Source organism: Loxodonta africana, chromosome 1, assembly GCF_030014295.1.
Source record: "Loxodonta africana isolate mLoxAfr1 chromosome 1, mLoxAfr1.hap2, whole genome shotgun sequence".
NCBI lineage: Eukaryota > Metazoa > Chordata > Mammalia > Proboscidea > Elephantidae > Loxodonta > Loxodonta africana.
The window spans coordinates 1,032,668-1,045,737 of record NC_087342.1 but is presented as its reverse complement, the minus strand read 5'-3'; the positions used below and the strand labels follow the sequence as shown (position 1 = coordinate 1,045,737).

The following is a 13,070-nucleotide window of genomic DNA, read 5'->3' as shown; positions in this document are numbered from 1 at the left end:
CCTCCATTGATAGACGGGTGGTGGCTGCACTAGAGGTGCATTGGTGGAAATCAAACCCAGATCTCTCACACACAGGGCAAGAATTCTACCACTGGACCACTTCTGGCTTCCAAAACTGTGAAAGAACAAACTTCTGTTGCTTAAAGTCACGAAATTTGTGGTAATTTGCTATAGCGCCAACAGGAAACATGTATGTGTATTGGCATTGTAGTAAATCACCAAAAATTTGGTGGTTTTAAGGAACAGAAATTTATTCTTTCACAGTTTGGGAGGTCAGAAGTTCAAAATCAGTTTCACTGGGCCAAAATCAACGTGCCAAAGGTCTGCACCCTCCAGAGGCTCTAAAGTGGAATCAGTTCTTCCTCAGGCCGGGGGAAGGACAGAGGGGAAACATAATTTATCTTGGAAAGGGCACGGGCCCAAAGCATACTTGGAAAACACTGTTCTGCTACACATGAATCTTTAGCAAAGTTCTGAAATAATTTAAGAGATGGTTGGTTTGTTTTCCATTTAGAAACAAAGTTTGATCATTGTGTGTGGATGTATATGTATATACACCCACACCGATGCACGCACACCTGTATTTATATTTATACTTATACCTACCTACCTACTTGTCTATCTACTGATCTACGTATCTATCTACCCACTTATCTATCTAGTCTTTTTAGATAAGTGGTTGTGCTGTAAGCTCTATTAAAAGGAGCAAGAATGAGTAAGTGGTGATGTGCAGGCTCTCAACGTTTATCTTCAGTGTGTATAAAGTTTATTCATTAAACAGGAAGAGGCTGAGAGAGGGTTTCTTCTAAATTTTGGTATAGAATTGTATTGTATTATTGCCAAGAGTGAAAAGTGTCCTATTTTTTGTTGTAGTCACAGTACTTACTGCAAGCTCTGTAGCATGAGGCACCTAGCAAACATTTGTTGAAGGAATGAGTCAAGTGAATACACAAAGCTCTAATTGGGAATTCATGGAGCTCCTTTTGGTTAGGGATCCTATCTCTTTTATCTCAGTATTTCTAGTTTCTACCACCATAGACCCTGTACAGGCAGTTGTAGATTTTGAATTAAAAATAATTGAGTAATAAATTATGGTATATTCACACAATGGAATACCATGCATCTTTAAAGAACAGTGAGGAATCTGTGAAACATTTCATAACATTGAGGAACCTGGAAGGCATTATGCTGAGTGAAATTAGTCAGATGCAAAAGGACAAATATTGTGTAATACCACTATTATAAGATCTTGAGAAACAGTTTAATCTTTTGTGGTTACGAGAGGGGTGAGAGAGGGAGGGTGGGAGAGGGTTATTTACTGATTAGATAGTAGATAAGAACTACTTTAGGTGAAGGGAAGGACAACACTCAATACAGGGAAGGTCACCTCAACTGGACTGGGCCAAAAGCAAAGAAGTTTCCTGAATAAACTGAATGCTTAGAAGGTCAGTGGAGCAAGGACGGGGGTTTGGGGACTATGGCTTCAGGGGACATCTAAGTCAATTGGCAAAATAAATTCTATTAAGAAAACATTCTGCATCCCACTTTGAAGTGTGGCGTCTTGGGTCTTAAATCCTAACAAGCGGCCATCTAAGATGCACCAATGGGTCTCAACCCACCTGGATCAAAGGAGAATGAAGAACACCAAGGTCACAAGATAATTATGAGCCCAAGAGACAGAAAGGGCCACATGAACCAGAAACTTACATCATCCTGAGACCAGAAGAACTAGATGGTGCCCGGCCACAACCGATGCCTGCCCTGACAGGGAGCACAACAGAGATCCCCCGACGGAACAGGAGAACAGTGGAATGCAGACCCCAAATTCTCATAAAAAGACCAGACTTGAGAGGCGGAGCCAAGATGGTGGACTAGGCAGATGCTAACTTGGATCCCTCTTACAACAAAGACACGGAAAAACAAGTGAATCAATCACATACATAACAATCTACGAACCCTGAACAACAAACACAGATTTAGAGACGGAGAACGAACTAATACGGGGAAGCAGTGATTGTTTCCAGAGCCTGGAGCCAGCGTACCAGTCAGGTATGGCACAAGCACAGAGAGCTGCTCCACCCCCCTGAACTAACCCCAGGAGGGGGACCAGCCGGTTCGGCAGGCGGCGTGGGACGCAGCCGGTAGGAGAAGTCCCCAGGAGGCAGTGACTGGTCTTGGAGCAGGAAGACCAGCGTCCCAGCTGGAGAACCGTCCTGCCGGGATTTGGACTGGACGCAGCGGATTTCTGGAAAAACTAGTTTCCCAGTGATGGCTCGGAGAAAACAATCCATATCAAACCACTTAAAGAAGCAGACCATGACAGCTTCTCCAACCCTCCAAACAAAAGAATCAAAATCTTTCCCAAATGAAGATACAATCCTGGAATTATCAGATACAGAATATAAAAAACTAATTTACGGAATGCTTAAAGATATCACAAACGAAATTAGGATAACTGCAGAAAAAGCCAAGGAACACACCGATAAAACTGTTGAAGAACTCAAAAAGATTATTCAAGAACATAGTGGAAAAATTAATAAGTTGCAAGAATCCATAGAGAGACAACATGTAGAAATCCAAAAGATTAACAATAAAATTATAGAATTAGACAATGCAATAGGAAGTCAGAGGAGCAGACTCGAGCAATTAGAATGCAGACTGGGACATCTGGAGGACGAGGGAATCAACACCAACATAGCTGAAAAAAAATCAGATAAAAGAATTAAAAAAAATGAAGAAACCCTAAGAATTATGTGGGACTCTATCAAGAAGGAAAACCTGCGGGTGATTGGAGTCCCAGAACAGGGAGGGGAGACAGAAAACACAGAGAAAATAGTTGAAGAACTCCTGACACAAAACTTCCCTGACATCATCAAAAACGAAAGGATATCTATCCAAGATGCTCATCGAACCCCATTTAAGATTGATCCAAAAAGAAAAGCACCAAGACATACTGTCATCAAACTCACCAAAACCAAAGATAAACAGAAAATTTTAAAAGCAGCCAGGGAGAAAACAAAGGTTTCCTTCAAGGGAGAATCAATAAGAATAAGTTCAGACTACTCAGCAGAAACCATGCAGGCAAGAAGGGAATGGGACGACATATACAGAACACTGAAGGAGAAAAACTGCCAGCCAAGGATCATATATCCAGCAAAACTCTCTCTGAAATATGAAGGGGAAATTAAGATATTTACAGACAAACACAAGTTTAGAGAATTTACAAAAACCAAACCAAAGCTACAAGAAATACTAAAGGATATTGTTTGGTCAGAAAACCAATAATATCAGATAACAGCACAACACAAGGTCACAAAACAGAACATCCTGATATCAACTCAAATAGGGAAATCACAAAAACAAACAAATTAAGATTAATTAAAAAAAAAATACACATAACGGGGAATCATGGAAGTCAATAGGTAAAAGATCACAATAATCAAAAAGAGGGACTAAATACAGGAGGCATTGAACTGCCATATGGAGAGTGATACAAGGCGATATAGAACAATACAAGTTAGGTTTTTACTTAGAAAAATAGGGGTAAATAATAAGGTAACCACAAAAAAGTATAACAACTCTGTAAGTCAAGATAAAAACCAAGAAAAACGTAACGACTCAACTAACATAAAGTCAAACACTATGAAAATGAGGATCTCACAATTTACTAAGAAAAACGCCTCAGCACAAAAAAGTATGTGGGAAAATGAAATTGTCAACAACACACATAAAAAGGCATCAAAATGACAGCACTAAAAACTTATTTATCTATAATTACCCTGAATGTAAATGGACTAAATGCACCAATAAAGAGACAGAGAGTCACAGACTGGATAAAGAAACACGATCCATCTATATGCTGCCTACAAGAGACACACCTTAGACTTAGAGACACAAACTAAAACTCAAAGGATGGAAAAAAGTATATCAAGCAAACAATAAGCAAAAAAGAAGAGGAGTAGCAATATTAATTTCTGACAAAATAGACTTTAGACTTAAACCCACCACAAAGGATAAAGAAGGACACTATATAATGATAAAAGGGACAATTGATCAGGAAGACATAACCATATTAAATATATATGCACCCAATGACAGGGCTGCAAGATACATAAATCAAATTTTAACAGAAATGAAAAGTGAGATAGATACCTCCACAATTATAGTAGGAGACTTCAACACACCACTTTTGGAGGACAGGACATCCAGAAAGAAGCTCAATAGAGACACGGAAGATCTAATTACAACAGTCAACCAACTTGACCTCATTGACTTATACAGAACTCTCCACCCAAATGCTGCAAAATATACTTTTTTTTCTAGCGCACATGGAACATTCTCTAGAATAGACCACATATTAGGTCATAAAACAAACCTTTGCAGAGTCCAAAACATCAAAATATTACAAAGCATCTTCTCAGACCACAAGGCAATAAAACTAGAGATCAATAACAGAAAAACTAGGGAAAAGAAACCAAATACTTGGAAAATGAACAATACCCTCCTGAAAAGAGACTGGGTTATAGAAGACATCAAGAAGGGAATAAGGAAATTCATAGAAAGCAATGAGAATGAAAATACTTCCTATCAAAACCTCTGGGACACAGCAAAAGCAGTGCTCAGAGGCCAATTTATATCGATAAATGCACACATACAAAAAGAAGAAAGAGCCAAAATCAGAGAACTGTCCCGACAACTTGAACAAATAGAAACTGAGCAACAAAAGAACCCATCAGGCACCAGAAGAAAACAAATAATAAAAATTAGAGCTGAACTAAATGAATTAGAGAACAGAAAAACAATTGAAAGAATTAACAAAACCAAAAGCTGGTTCTTTGAAAAAATTAACAAAATTGATAAACCATTGGCTAGACTGACTAAAGAAATACAGGAAAGGAAACAAATAACCCGAATAAGAAACGAGAAGGACCACATCACAACAGAACCAAATGAAATTAAAAGAATCATTTCAGATTATTACGAAAAATTGTACTCTAACAAATTTGAAAACCTAGAAGAAATGGATGAATTCCTGGAAAAACACTACCTACCTAAACTAATACATTCAGAAGTAGAACAACTAAATAGACCCATAACAAAAAAAGAGATTGAAACGGTAATCAAAAAACTCCCAACAAAAAAAAAGCCCTGGCCCAGATGGCTTCACTGAAGAGTTCTACCAAACTTTCAGAGAAGAGTTAACACCACTACTTCTGAAGGTATTCCAAAGCATAGAAAATGACGGAATACTACCCAACTCATTCTATGAAGCCACCATCTCCCTGATACCAAAACAAGGTAAAGACATTACAAAAAAAGAAAATTATAGACCTATATCTCTCATGAACATAGATGCAAAAATCCTCAACAAAATTCTAGCCAATAGAATCCAACAACACATCAAAAAAATAATTCACCCTGATCAAGTGGGATTTATACCAGGTATGCAAGGCTGGTTTAACATCAGAAAAACCATTAATGTAATCCATCACATAAATAAAACAAAAGACAAAAACCACATGATCTTATCAATTGATGCAGAAAAGGCATTTGACAAAGTCCAACACCCATTCATGATAAAAACTCTTACCAAAATAGGAATTGAAGGAAAATTCCTCAACATAATAAAGGACATCTATGCAAAGCCAACAGCCAATATCACTCTAAATGGAGAGAACCTGAAAGCATTTCCCTTGAGAACGGGAACCAGACAAGGATGCCCTTTATCACCGCTCTTATTCAACATGGTGCTGGAAGTCCTAGCCAGGGCAATTAGGCTAGACAAAGAAATAAAAGGTATCCGGATTGGCAAGGAAGAAGTAAAGTTATCACTATTTGCAGATGACATGATTATATACACAGAAAACCCTAAGGAATCCTCCAGAAAACTACTGAAACTAATAGAAGAGTTTGGCAGAGTCTCAGGTTATAAAATAAACAATCAAAAATCACTTGGATTCCTCTACATCAACAAAAAGAACACCGAAGAGGAAATAACCAAATCAATACCATTCACAGTAGCCCCCAAGAAGATAAGATACTTAGGAATAAATCTTACCAAGGATGTAAAAGACCTATACAAAGAAAACTACAAAGCTCTACTACAAGAAATTCAAAAGGACATACTTAAGTGGAAAAACATACCCTGCTCATGGATAGGAAGACTTAACATAGTAAAAATGTCTATTCTACCAAAAGCCATCTATACATTTAATGCACTTCCGATCCAAATTCCAATGTCATATTTTAAGGGGATAGAGAAACAAATCACCAATTTCATATGGAAGGGAAAGAAGCCCCGGATAAGCAAAACACTACTGAAAAAGAAGAAGAAAGGGGTAGGCCTCACTTTACCTGATTTCAGAACCTACTATACAGCCACAGTAGTCAAAACAGCCTGGTACTGGTACAACAACAGACACATAGACCAATGGAACAGAATTGAGAACCCAGACATAGATCCATCCATGTATGAGCAGCTGATACTTGACAAAGGACCAGTGTCAATTAATTAGGGAAAAGATAGCCTTTTTAACAAATGGTGCTGGCATAACTGGATATCCATTTGCAAAAAAATGAAACAGGACCCATACCTTACACCATGCACAAAAACTAACTCCAAGTGGATCAAAGACCTAAACATAAAGACTAAATAAAGATCATGGAAGAAAAAATTGGGACAACCCTAGGAGCCCTAATACAAGGCATAAACAGAATACAAAACATTACCAAAAATGATGAAGAGAAACCCGATAATTGGGAGCTCCTAAAAATCAAACACCTATGCTCATCTAAAGACTGCAGCAAAAGAGTAAAAAGACCACCTACAGACTGGGAAAGAATTTTCAGCTATGACATCTTCGACCAGCGCCTGATCTCTAAAATCTACATGATTCTGTCAAAACTCAACCACAAAAAGACAAACAACCCAATCAAGAAGTGGGCAAAGGATATGAACACACATTTCACTAAAGACGATATTCAGGCAGCCAACAGATACATGAGAAAATGCTCCCGATCATTAGCCATTAGAGAAATGCAAATTAAAACTACGATGAGATTCCATCTCACACCAGCACGGCTGGCATTAATCCAAAAAACACAAAATAATAAATGTTGGAGAGGCTGCGGAGAGATTGGAACTCTTATACATGCTGGTGGGAATGTAAAATGGTACAACCACTTTGGAAATCTATCTGGCGTTATCTTAAACAGTTAGAAATAGAACTACCATACAACCCAGAAATCCCACTCCTGGGAATATACCCTAGAGATACAAGAGCCTTCATACAAACAGATATATGCACACCCATGTTTATTGCAGCTCTGTTTACAATAGCAAAAAGTTGGAAGCAACCAAGGTGTCCATCAACGGATGAATGGGTAAATAAATTGTGGTATATTCACACAATGGAATACTACGCATCGATAAAGAACAGTGACGAATCTGTGAAACATTTCATAACATGGAGGAACCTGGAAGGCATTATGCTGAGCGAAATTAGTCAGAGGCAAAAGGACAAATATTGTATAAGACCACTATTATAAAATCTTGAGAAATAGTAAACCTGAGAAGAACACATACTTGTGTGGTTACGGGGGGGGGAGGGGAGGGAGGGAGGGTGGGAGAAGGTTTTTTATTGATTAATCAGTAGACAAGAACTGCTTTAGGTGAAGGGAAAGACAACACTCAATACATGGAAGGTTAGCTCAACTGGACTGGACCAAAAGCAAAGAAGTTTCCGGGATAAAATGGATGCTTCAAAGGTCAGCGGAGCAAGGGCGGGGGTCTGGGGAACATGGTTTGCCGGGACTTCTAAGTCAATTGGCAAAATAATTCTATTATGAAATCATTCTGCATCCCACTTTGAAATGTGGCGTCTGGGGTCTTAAATGCTAACAAGCGGCCATCTAAGGTGCATCAATTGGTCTCAACCCACCTGGAGCAAAGGAAAATGAAGAACACCAAGGCCACAAGACAACTAAGATCCCAAGAGACAGAAAGGGCCACATGAACCAGAGACCTACATCATCCTGAGACCCAAAGAACTAGTTGGTGCCCGGCCACAATCGATGACTGCCCTGACAGGGAGCACAACAGAGAACCCCTGAGGGAGCAGGAGATCAGTGGGATACAGACCCCAAATTCTCATAAAATGACCAAACTTAATGGTCTGACTGAGACTAGAGGAATCCCGGCGGCCATGGTCCCCAGACCTTCTGTTGGCACAGGACAGGAACCATCCCCGAAGACAACTCATCAGACATGGAAGGGACTGGTCAGTGGGTGGGAGAGAGACGCTGATGAAGAGTGAGCTAATTATATCAGGTGGACACTTGAGATTGTGTTGGCAACTCTTGTCTGGAGGGGGGATAGGAGGATAGAGAGAGAGGGAAGCCAGCAAAATTGTCACGAAAGGAGAGACTGAAAGGGCTGACTCAAGAGAGGGAGAGCAAGTGGGAGTAGGGAGTGAGATGTATGTAAGCTTATATGTGACAGACTGATTGGATTTGTAAATGTTCACTTGAAGCTTAATAAAAGTTATAAAAAAAAAAAAGACCAGACTTAATGGTCTGACTGAGACTAGAAGAATCCTGGCAATCGTGGTCCCCAAACCTTCTGTTGGCTCAGGACAAGAACCATTCCTGAAGACAACTCATCAGACATGGAGTGGACTGGACAATGGGTTGGAGAGAGATGCTGAAGAGGAGTGAGCTATTTGTATCAGGTGGACACTTGAGACTCTGTTGGCATCTTCTGTCTGGAGGGGAGATAGAAGGGGAGAGAGGGTCAGAAACTGGCAAAACGGTCATGAAAGGAGAGACTGGAAGGAGGGAGCGGGCTGACTCATTATGGGGAGAGTAAATGGGAGTATGTAGTAAGGTATATATAAGTTTATATGTGAGAGACTGACGATTTGTAAACTTACATCTAAAGCACAATAAAAATTATTAAAAAAAAAATAATTGAGTGGACAAGTTAGCCTTCGTCATGGGATTTCAGGCCATTTGTAAGGCAAATGCCCTGATGGAAACTTCCAAGTTGATTCCTGGTGGTTAACTTTTTACTCTCCATGCATATACCTTTTATTTTTTCCACACTGGTAATGAATGTATACCTATAGTGCTTTCTACTCGTGTTTATATATATGTTCTCATTTGATCCTTATAATAACCATATGAGGCAGGAATCCTGACCCTTATCTTGCAGCTGGATAAACTGAGACTCAGAGAGACTGGCATAAGAGCGTATTCTGGTAAACAGCAGATGGACACAGGCCTTTGGTGACAAACTGAGTGTACCATCCTCTATACGAAACTATAAAAATGCTTTTCTATTCTTTAAAATGCTGGGGTAGAGGAGATAGCAAAAATATTAAAAAAAAATGAAAAACCAAATGTTTTCAATTTCAGAATGAGAGAGGAAAGAGAGAAATCATAAAATGAAATTGTACAAAATAAAGTATGATACCTAGAGGCAATTTTAGACTTATTTTGTTTTATCTTACAGGTATGTATTGGGTTGCATGTAGTTCATGTTCAAATCTCTAAAATGCTCTTTCCTCACTGAATGGAAAGTTTTCTTTTTTCTTAATTTCCTGTGGAAAATGGTTTGATATTATGGGTATATTAAGCAATTTATGTCCTTGCTTACTAGCCCCTGGTGTCAAGGGAAAATATTACCAGAGTTTGAGTTCTCAGTTGGAGTTTCCATGACCCTTCTACTTACTTATTGTAATGTTGCATCAGGTGAAATTTCACAGAGCAAATTAGATTCCAATTTGACCATTTGTACGTAACCCTCCGGCTTGTATCCGCCAGCTTTCTCAGTCTTTTAGAAATGGTGTAGTGAGTATATTGAGGCCATTCTTAAATGTAACACTTCATCAGAAGTTTGAGGAGATTATAAAGTTTGAATTGGGCAAAAATTTGTGTACCATTATCCTGTGACCAAGTCGATACTAATCATACACTGAGTTTAACTCAACTGAATGTCTCATTTACAGCCTATAAATATTTTGTGCTAACATTATCCATCTTATATTTGCTTGTTTTATATATTCATTAATTAATTCGACAAAATCGAGTATCTAATATGTGAAGATCCTGTGCTTAGACTAGGGAGACAGGAATGAACAAGATACAGGATCTTGTTATCTACTCAGAACCAAACCCAAACCAAACCCAAACCCAGTGCCATTGAGTCGATTCCGACTCATAGCGACCCCACAGGACAGAGTAGAACTGCCCCACAGAGTTTCCAAAGAGCGCCTGGCAGATTCAAACTCCTGACCCTTTGGCTAGCAGCTGTAGCACTTAACCACTACTCCACTAGGGTTTCCTACAGGCGAATTCATGAGCCTTGCCCTTTAGGAATGGCCTAAGAAAAGGAAAGTTAAAGCTGGAATCACCTAGCCTTGCCTCGGTGCTGCAGAAGAGAGGGCTGAGGCCCCTGGGTGCTAACAGGCAGGATGACCACGCAGAGACTAGTCGTTCTCTACTATAACACTATGCTACTGTTTTTTTCCAGCAGTCGGTTCACTCAGCTGGGTAAGAATCATGAAGAGACTCCGAATGCCTTTTGCAAAGTCGGGGAAGAAGTGAAAAACAGAAAATAGAGGAAAAGGATAAAAAACTGACACTAGGAAAATAAGTCTGTCCTGTTTTCAAATTGATAAATCTATAAAAAGATAAAAATACAGTAGTATTTCCCCCTATCCTCACCTCTGTCCTTGGTTTGTAGCATTTAAAATTATGAGGGTTTCGTGGAAAAGGTAACCTGAGCCGCACCTCTAAACAGAAGCGTCTGTCAAGGGACATAGGAGACCAACTCAGGAGCCTCCAGAATATAAAAAGAATAATTTACAGTGAAAGTGCTATCTATATTTTTGTATCACATAAAGAAAATCAGTGTTACTGTTATTGACTCCATAGGGAAGTTGTATGGCTTATTTCTGTATTTAATTAATTTTTCTTGTGTCCCTCAGCTGTATCTGCTTCCAGAGTCCTGCGCATCCACCTGACATTCGATGCCCTCTGGTCCTCGTCGATTGCTGGGCAATTTGTGTGTGTCTGTGTTTCTTTTTCACCCTCTCTCTGTTGTCCTGAACTTCCACAGGGACATGTGCGGGTTTTTAGACATTTATTGTCCTTGGCACTCTGCTATTTTTCAGTGGCCTTCTTTATATCTGCAGGATTATTTTCTATTATTTCCTTGATGATTTCCTCCTTTGATAATTTCTACGAATTCATTTTTGAAACTCCTTTTTTGGATTTATTGTTTGTTTTGGAAACCCTGGTGGGGTTGTGGTTAAGTGCTATGGCTGCTAACCAAAAGGTCGGCAGTTCGAATACACCAGGCGCTCCTTGGAAACCCGATGGGGCAGTTCTACTCTGTCCTATAGGCTCACTATGAGTCGGAATCAACTCAACGGCAACGGGTTTGGGTTTTTTTTGGGGGGGGGGCAATCATACTTTTAATACCCAGGAGTTTTTTTTTTCACAGCTTGTGTTTGTTTTATTTAAGTGATGACATCTTAAATGTCTCTGAACATACTACCTATAATTTTGTCTTTTAAGGTGTTCTGTTTGCCAAATCATTTCTATTTCTCCTAGGTTAAATTATAGGAGTTTGTTTTTAACTTGGTCTTTCTTATATTTTGCTGAATTCCCTGAAATAGCTGGTGGAGATTTTTGCCTCTTTGATGCTCTGTTTAGGAAGGTGGGGCTTGTCAACTGACAATTTCAGGTTGTGGAAACAAGAAGAGTAGAAGCCAGTTACGTTTCAGGACCCTCAATTGCCTGGAGGAACAGACGTGCAAATGCTCTGCCCTAGGCAACCTCAGATAATTTATCTGTGGAAGGATCCTTTGATTTTTTTTTTCTTTCTTTTTGACTTGGGGTATACATATCTGGTTGTCCGTATATCTACAGAAAATGAGAAATGGTTAAGTACTCAACTACTAATCAAAAGGCTGGCAGTTCGAAATCACCCTGAGGAACCTGGAAAGACAGGTCTGATGATCTCCTTCCAAAAGGCTGCAGGCTTGAAACCCTATGGAGTGGTTCTACTTGCACATATGGGGTCATCATGAGAGGGAATTGACTCGACGGCAACTAACAACAGTAACAGCATAATTACAGTAATTAAGACTGTGTTAATTACATTGGTTCGAATGTAGATAAAATGGTCGAAGGCACAGAACAGGGTCCAGAAACAAACCCATCTGATTTATAGAAAGTGTGACAATGCAGTGTAGTGGGAAACAAAGAGCTCAATTGGATGTTCGCGTGGGAAAAAAGTGTTTTTATCTCCTTCCTCACAAAAATCAACTTCTAAAACCAAAAACAAAGAAATTAAATCTGTTGCCATTGAGTCGACTCCGACTCATAGAGACCCTATAGGACAGAGTAGAACTGCCCCCATAAGAGTTTCCAAGGAGCGCATGGTGGATTTGAACTGCCAGCTCTTTGGTTAGCAGCTGTAGAACTTAACCACTACGCCACCAGGGTTTCCAAAATCAAGTTCAGAAACATTAAATAGCTTAATGTAAGAGGGAAATGACAAGTCTTCTAGAGCTCTATTCTTGAAAAGAGCACATACAGAGCTAACCATCAAAGGAAACATTGGTATATTTAGTTATATTCAGATTAAAAACTTCCATTCATCAAAAGAAACCTTTCAGAAAGTGAAAAGAAATATATAGACCTACAAATTGACAAGAATTCAATATGCTGTTAATCATTAATGCCATACGTGTGAATGAGTTTGAGATCTTTTCTCAAGAGCAAAATTTGATAGGTGAAGAGTAGAAATACCTCAGACGATTGTGAAAGTACATTAAAAAAAAAACAAAACCTGTTGCCGTTGAGTTGATTCCAACTCCTAGCAACCCTACAGGACAGAGTAGAACCACCCCATAGGGTTTCCAAGGAGCACCTGGTGGATTCCATCTGCCGATCTTTTGGTAAGTTGTGGTAGCTCTCAACCACTACACCGCCAGAGTTTCCAAGTGAAAGTACATAGAGAAGTGAAAAAGGCTCAGAGATGGGGAGCTTAGGGTTCAAGA

The 13,070-nt window shown here is 39.3% G+C and overlaps 1 protein-coding gene across 5 annotated transcripts in view; it reads right to left on the bottom strand.

Annotated features, from left to right (window-relative positions):
- The window catches only part of LOC100654991 (OX-2 membrane glycoprotein-like), a 140,469-nt gene that overhangs the window by 26,853 nt on the left and 100,546 nt on the right, over positions 1 to 13,070 (bottom strand). The window contains exon 8 of one of the 5 annotated variants that reach the window (XR_010317837.1): positions 8,327 to 8,762. The exons of 1 other annotated variant lie outside the window; for it this stretch is intronic. The gene's annotated coding sequence lies outside the window, so the exon portion shown is untranslated. Of the gene's footprint in view, positions 1 to 8,326; positions 8,763 to 13,070 lie in introns of those variants that run through there. 3 more of the 5 variants (XR_010318132.1, XR_002786570.2, XR_010317973.1) reach the window with 3 other exon arrangements.